The following is a 7,497-nucleotide window of genomic DNA, read 5'->3' as shown; positions in this document are numbered from 1 at the left end:
GATCTCAACATATATCCAGCCACACTGAAACTTTTAGAAGAGAAAGTGGGAGATACTCTTCAACGAGTTGGTACAGGAGACCACTTCCTAAACATAACACCAGTGGCACAGGCACTGAGATCGACAATTAACAAATGGGACCTTCTGAAACTAAAAAGCTTCTGTAAGGCAAAGGACACAGTCAAAAAGACAAAAAGGCAGGCCACAGAATAGGAAAAGATATTCACTAACCCTACATCTGACAGAGGGCTAATCTCCAAAATTTACAAAGAACTCAAGAAACAAGTCTCCAAAACACCAAAGGATCCACTTGAAAGGTGGGGTACAGAGCTAAATAGAGAATTCTCAGTAGAGAAGGCTAAAATGGCCAAGAGACACTTAAGAAAGTGCTCAACATCCTTAGCCATCAGGGAAATGCAAATCAAAACAACTCTGAGATACCATCTTACTCCTGTCAGAATGGCTAGAATCAAAAACACCGAAGACAATTTATGCTGGAGAGGATGTGGAGAGAGAGAAACACTCCTCCACTGCTGGTGGGAATGCCGACTCATACAGCCTCTTTGGAAATCAGTATGGAGATTCCTCAGGAAAATGGGAATTAATCTACCACTAGACCCAGCAATTCCACTCTTAGGCATTTATCCAAATGAGGCAGGTTCATACAACAAGGGCATCTGCTCCACTATGTTCATAGCAGCATTGTTTGTAATAGCCAGAACCTGGAAGCAACCTAGATGCCCCTCAGCTGAAGAGTGGATAGAGAAAATGTGGTACATTTACACAATGGAGTATTACTCAGCAGAAAAAAACAATGGAATCTTGAAATTCGCAGGGAAATGGATAGCACTGGAAGAAACCATCCTGAGTGAGGTAACCCAGTCGCAAAAAGACAAACATGGTATGTACTCACTCATATATGGATTCTAGATATGGATCAGGATAGTGCCAGTCTGCACTTCCACTGATAGAGAGTCTGGGAAACAGGAAAGAACCTAAAAGATATACATATATGCATAGTACCCATGAGAAGAGGATGGAGACAAGATCCTCTGATGGGGAACATGGCGAGGGATGGGAGGGAGTGGGACCTGGGAAGAATAGAGGGGGTAAAGAGGAAGGGAGTTGGTCATGGGGGAACAAGAAGTTGAGGGGGTGGGGGTAGAATAGGGGGAAGAGGGAATCATAGGATCGAAGACAGATCAGGCACCAGAGTGACCTCGAGTGATCTAAAGGTATAACATCAATTGGCAAGCTAAGCAATAGTGGAGGGACCACCTCGAATGCCCATTCCTGATAATGAACTTGATGTCTATAATCATCCGGGAGCCTTCATCCTGTGACTGATGGAAGCAGAGGCAAACACACAACTAAGCACTGAACTGAACCCAAGGAACCCAGTGACAGAGAGAGAGGAGTGATGAGCAAATTGGCAAAGAATGGGCTGGCAAAACCAGTAGAGACAGCTGATCTGAACAGGGGAGTGCTCTTGGACCCCAGACCGACAGTGGGGAGGCCAGCATGGGACTGATCTGGACCCCCCAAATGTGAGTGTTAGTGAGAAGGCCTGGGCAACCTATGGGGCCCTGAGCTGTGGATCAGTGTCTATCCCTGGTATACAAACTGTCTTCATGTGCCTATAGCACAAAGAGAGATGCTCTCTCAGCCTGGACTCTTAGGGGAGTGCCTTGACCCTACCAAGAGTAAAATGACAGACTCTAGATATCCCCTATGTGGAAGGATTTGGCAATAGGGTGGGAGGGAGGGGGGAAGGGGAGTGCGGGAGGAGGGGAGGGAGAGGGAACTGGGATTGACATGTAAAACAAGCTATTTAAAATTAAAATAAAAAATGATAAAAAAAAATTTAAAAAAAGAATTTGGACTTCTTAAGGACAGAAGAAAATAGACTTTCCAAACACTCGACAGCATTCCAGATTCCTAACTGTGCTTTTTGTGTTTCTGTATCATAACAGAAATAAATCACCCACCTATCAATAGGATGCAAGTCAATTCTGGAGCACAGAGAGAAATGTTAGAGTACTAATAAAATTCCCATATCGCCAAGGTTCAGCTTCCACAAAAGGGAGGAAAAGACAGAAGGTAGGAGATAGATGGGAAATGAGGGAGAGCAGTAAAGGAGTAGCAGTGGGAAATCCAAATAACAAATCGTCCCTTGGGAGATGTTTCTAAATATGCCTACTAGTCAGGCTTTTTTGCAGTCTCTGAAATAAGCAACAGAACATAGATGTTATGACCAAATTCTTCTCAGTGCCAAATATCTGAAGTTCTGACAATGTCACCAAAGAATGCACAAGGTCAAAATCTCGGGTCAGTGAAGGTACATAACAAACTTTCTCTCTGGGGGCTTACTGCAGGCACTGGGATGTAGGAAGACCTCTTGTGTGCTAGAAAAAAAACAGTAGTAGCCAAACAAAAAAAGCCCAGGCCCAGATGGCTTCAGTGCAGAATTCTACCAGAAATTCAAAGAAGAGCTCATTCCAATACTCGTCAAAGTATTCCACACTATAGAAGCAGGAGGCTCACTGCCAAACTCTTTCTACGAGGCTACAATTACCTTGATACCCAAGCCACACAAAGACACAACTAAGAAAGAGAACTATAGACCAATTTCCCTCATGAACATTGATGCAAAAATACTCAATAAAATACTTGCAAACCGGATTCAAGAACACATCAGAAAAATCATCCACCATGATCAAGTAGGCTTCATTCCAGGAATGCAGGGATGGTTCAACATTAGAAAATCTATCAGTGTAATCCACCATATTAACAATCTGCGAAAGAAAAACCACATGATCATCTCACTAGATGCTGAAAAAGCCTTTGACAAAATCCAGCACCCCTTCATGATAAAGGTCCTAGAGAGATCAGGGATAACAGGAACGTACCTGAATATAATAAAAGCAATATACAGTAAACCAACAGCTAACATCAAACTAAACGGAGAGAAACTCAAAGCAATTCCTCTAAAATCAGGAACAAGACAAGGCTGTCCACTCTCTCCATATCTCTTCAATATTGTACTTGAAGTTCTAGCTACAGCAATAAGACAACAAAAGGAGATAAAGGGGATACAAATAGGAAAAGAAGAAGTCAAACTTTCACTATTTGCAGATGATATGATAGTTTACATAAGTGACCCAAAAAACTCCGCAAGGTTACTCCTAGAGCTGATAAACACCTTCAGCAATGTGGCAGGATACAAGGTAAACTCAAAAAAATCAGTGGCCCTATTATATACAGATGATGAAGTGACTGAGAAAGAAATCAGAGAAACATCACCTTTTACAATAGCCAAAAACAGCATCAAATATCTGGGGATAATGTTAACCAAGGAAGTGAAAGACCTGTATATCAAGAACTTTGTGTCTTTGAAGAAAGAAATCAAAGAAGATACCAGAAAATGGAAAGATCTCCCATGCTCTTGGATTAGTAGGATCAACATAATAAAAATGGCAATCTTGCCAAAAGCAGTCTATAGATTCAATGCAATCCCTATCAAAATTCCATCACAATTCTTCAAGGACCTGGAAAGAACATTAATCAACTTTATATGGAAAAACAAAAGGCCCAGGATAGCCAAAACATCCCTATACAATAAAGGAACTTCAGGAGGCATCACCATACCTGACTTCAAGCTCTATTACAGAGCTATAGTCCTGAAAACAGCTTGGTATTGGCACAAAAATAGGCAGGTAGACCAATGGAACCGAATCGAAAGCCCTAATTTTAACCCACACACCTATGAACACCTGATTTTTGACAAAGAAGCTAAAACTGTACAGTGGAAAAAGAAAGCATCTTCAACAAATGGTGCTGGCATAACTGGGTAGTGGTATGCAGAAGACTGCAGATAGATCCATGTTTATCGCCTTGTACAAAACTTAAGTCCAAATGGATCAAAGATCTCAACATACATCCAGCCACACTGAAACTTTTAGAAGAGAAAGTGGGAGATACTCTTCAACGAGTTGGTACAGGAGACCACTTCCTAAACATAACACCAGTGGCACAGGCACTGAGATCGACAATTAACAAATGGGACCTTCTGAAACTAAAAAGCTTCTGTAAGGCAAAGGACACAGTCAAAAAGACAAAAAGGCAGGCCACAGAATAGGAAAAGATATTCACTAACCCTACATCTGACAGAGGGCTAATCTCCAAAATTTACAAAGAACTCAAGAAACAAGTCTCCAAAACACCAAAGGATCCACTTGAAAGGTGGGGTACAGAGCTAAATAGAGAATTCTCAGTAGAGAAGGCTAAAATGGCCAAGAGACACTTAAGAAAGTGCTCAACATCCTTAGCCATCAGGGAAATGCAAATCAAAACAACTCTGAGATACCATCTTACTCCTGTCAGAATGGCTAGAATCAAAAACACCGAAGACAATTTATGCTGGAGAGGATGTGGAGAGAGAGAAACACTCCTCCACTGCTGGTGGGAATGCCGACTCATACAGCCTCTTTGGAAATCAGTATGGAGATTCCTCAGGAAAATGGGAATTAATCTACCACTAGACCCAGCAATTCCACTCTTAGGCATTTATCCAAATGAGGCAGGTTCATACAACAAGGGCATCTGCTCCACTATGTTCATAGCAGCATTGTTTGTAATAGCCAGAACCTGGAAGCAACCTAGATGCCCCTCAGCTGAAGAGTGGATAGAGAAAATGTGGTACATTTACACAATGGAGTATTACTCAGCAGAAAAAAACAATGGAATCTTGAAATTCGCAGGGAAATGGATAGCACTGGAAGAAACCATCCTGAGTGAGGTAACCCAGTCGCAAAAAGACAAACATGGTATGTACTCACTCATATATGGATTCTAGATATGGATCAGGATAGTGCCAGTCTGCACTTCCACTGATAGAGAGTCTGGGAAACAGGAAAGAACCTAAAAGATATGCATATATACATAGTACCCAAGAGAAGAGGATGGAGACAAGATCCTCTGAATGGATGGGGAACACGGCGAGGGGTGGGGGGAGTGGGACCTGGGAAGAATAGAGGGGGTAAAGAGGAAGGGAGTTGGTCATGGGGGAACAAGAAGTTGAGGGGGTGGGGGTAGAATAGGGGGAAGAGGGAATCATAGGATCGAAGACAGATCAGGCACCAGAGTGACCTCGAGTGATCTAAAGATATAACATCAATTGGCAAGCTAAGCAATAGTGGAGGGACCACCTCGAATGCCCATTCCTGATAATGAACTTGATGTCTATAACCATCTGGGAGCCTTCATCCTGTGACTGATGGAAGCAGAGGCAAACACACAGCTAATCACTGAACTGAACCCAAGGAACCCAGTGACAGAGAGAGAGGAGTGATGAGCAAATTGGCAAAGAATGGGCTGGCAAAACCAGCAGAGACAGCTGATCTGAACAGGGGAGTGCTCTTGGACCCCAGACCGACAGTGGGGAGGCCAGCATGGGACTGATCTGGACCCCCCAAATGTGAGTGTCAGTGAGAAGGCCTGGGCAACCTATGGGGCCCTGAGCTGTGGATCAGTGTCTATCCCTGGTATACAAACTGTCTTCATGTGCCTATAGCACAAAGAGAGATGCTCTCTCAGCCTGGACTCTTAGGGGAGTGCCTTGACCCTACCAAGAGTAAAATGACAGACTCTAGATATCCCCTATGTGGAAGGATTTGGCAATAGGGTGGGAGGGAGGGGGGAAGGGGAGTCTGGGAAGAGGGGAGGGAGAGGGAACTGGGATTGACATGTAAAACAAGCTATTTAAAATTAAAATAAAAAATGATTTAAAAAAACAGTAGTAGTGCTTACCAAGAATCTAGTGGTAATAGCAGTGAGTCCTAAATACTCTCCAGTATCTTTACATTGAGAGTCACTGGGTTCCTAGAAAGAATGTTTCACTCAGTCTCTGTTGTTCACTTATTTGATAAAAATGTTTAAAGCAGCAAATATAACATGATGTTGGAAACAGTTTGCATGTACATATAAGCTAATTCATCAATTATTCTTAATCAGGGCATAAGCTGTGTCCTGGGAATTGGGCTATTTTTAATGTATTTAGAGTGTTCTGGGAAGCCAAAAGAGGTTTGAGCTGTTTAAAAAATCAGGGGAACTGGACAGAACCTCAGAGACGCCCTTCTGAGGAAAGGATGAAGTGCTGGTGACAGAGAAAGGAGAGTCAGGACAAAGGGAAGATAAACAGACAAAGGGAAGGTGGAAGCGCCTATGAAATGTTCAAGCCTGGCAGTGGTCTCTAAACGATCTGTAGGAACCCCCAGTTTATACAGAAGAGTCTTAACTTCCCATCACAAAACAATCCCAACTGAAGCAGAGTCCTTGGAAACTGTGGTGGCTGGGGGACACAGAAGAGTCTTGGACTTATTAACAACACATCCACCCTGCCCAGATCTCACAGATAAGCTTGTGCTCCACGAAGCCAGCTCTGAGGAAAGTGGGCAAAAGTGCTCAGCATTTGAGTTAACTGAGAAAGGCAGCAAGCTGGTTTGTACTGCTAAAAATACCACCTAGGCCTGAAGCCTGCATGATCTACAATGGATGGAAAGGAATCTGGTGTTGGACTATTAAGTCTTATCCATTCACTATTAATATGAACCTGTTATCTGGAAGGCAAAGACTCGTATATGTATTCTACAAAATGAAGTGAGTGTATGTGGTATTGCAGTTGGTTGAGAGAGTGGAAACTAGAATTATTTATTTGCTCTTTCTATGTCTTTGTGTTATCTTCCTTTTTCCATCCTGTCTCTTTGGGGTTTTTTATCTATTTTTTCTTGTTTAATCCTCTATTGGATGCTTCTGTGGCATTAACACAACATAATAGAAACAGCATACTTAATCGTATCATGATAAACTTGGAGTTTACAAAGGAATTTAAATACTTTCATTCAAAAAAATTTTTAACTGTGTAGATAATAGATACAATAATTAGAAACTACTGTTGCATGCCACAGGGTGCATTTATATTAAATCACAACATTCTTAAATTCAAATAGATAAAAGTTTATTCACCACTCTTGCATTTTCAGCTCTCCATAAGCCATGTATTTCTGAGCCTTTCCTTGACAGGATAGAAGTAGCTTCTACTGTTTCTTACCTGTTGAAATGCCCTGTATCCCCCAACTTCTTCTAGCCTAAATGTTACAGGATCAATATCATCTTCAGTAATGTCACAACTGCCCACTTACCACTCCTCAATTAATTTCACCATCTGAGCACACTATTTGGTGATCAAATGAAGTACAGTGTAGTACCTTTTTTCTTAAAGTCAAACCTTCCTGAATTGGTTTATTTTCACCCATAGCTTCATAAGAAAATAGAATCACTTGGCTAAGGTTAGGGTGAATCCTACAGATGTTAGATTACTGCAACTTTTGTAATAACAACAATTCAAAGCAATGAAGCATTCTCTTTACCAATTCTAATATTGTCTTGTGCTTTGTGTCAAAAGCATGATGGAAAAAAATCATTAGCACCCTTCATAAA

This window comes from Mesocricetus auratus, unplaced genomic scaffold, assembly GCF_017639785.1.
Source record: "Mesocricetus auratus isolate SY011 unplaced genomic scaffold, BCM_Maur_2.0 Super-Scaffold_4256, whole genome shotgun sequence".
NCBI classification, from domain to species: Eukaryota; Metazoa; Chordata; class Mammalia; order Rodentia; family Cricetidae; genus Mesocricetus; species Mesocricetus auratus.
This window is presented reverse-complemented; position numbering follows the sequence as displayed.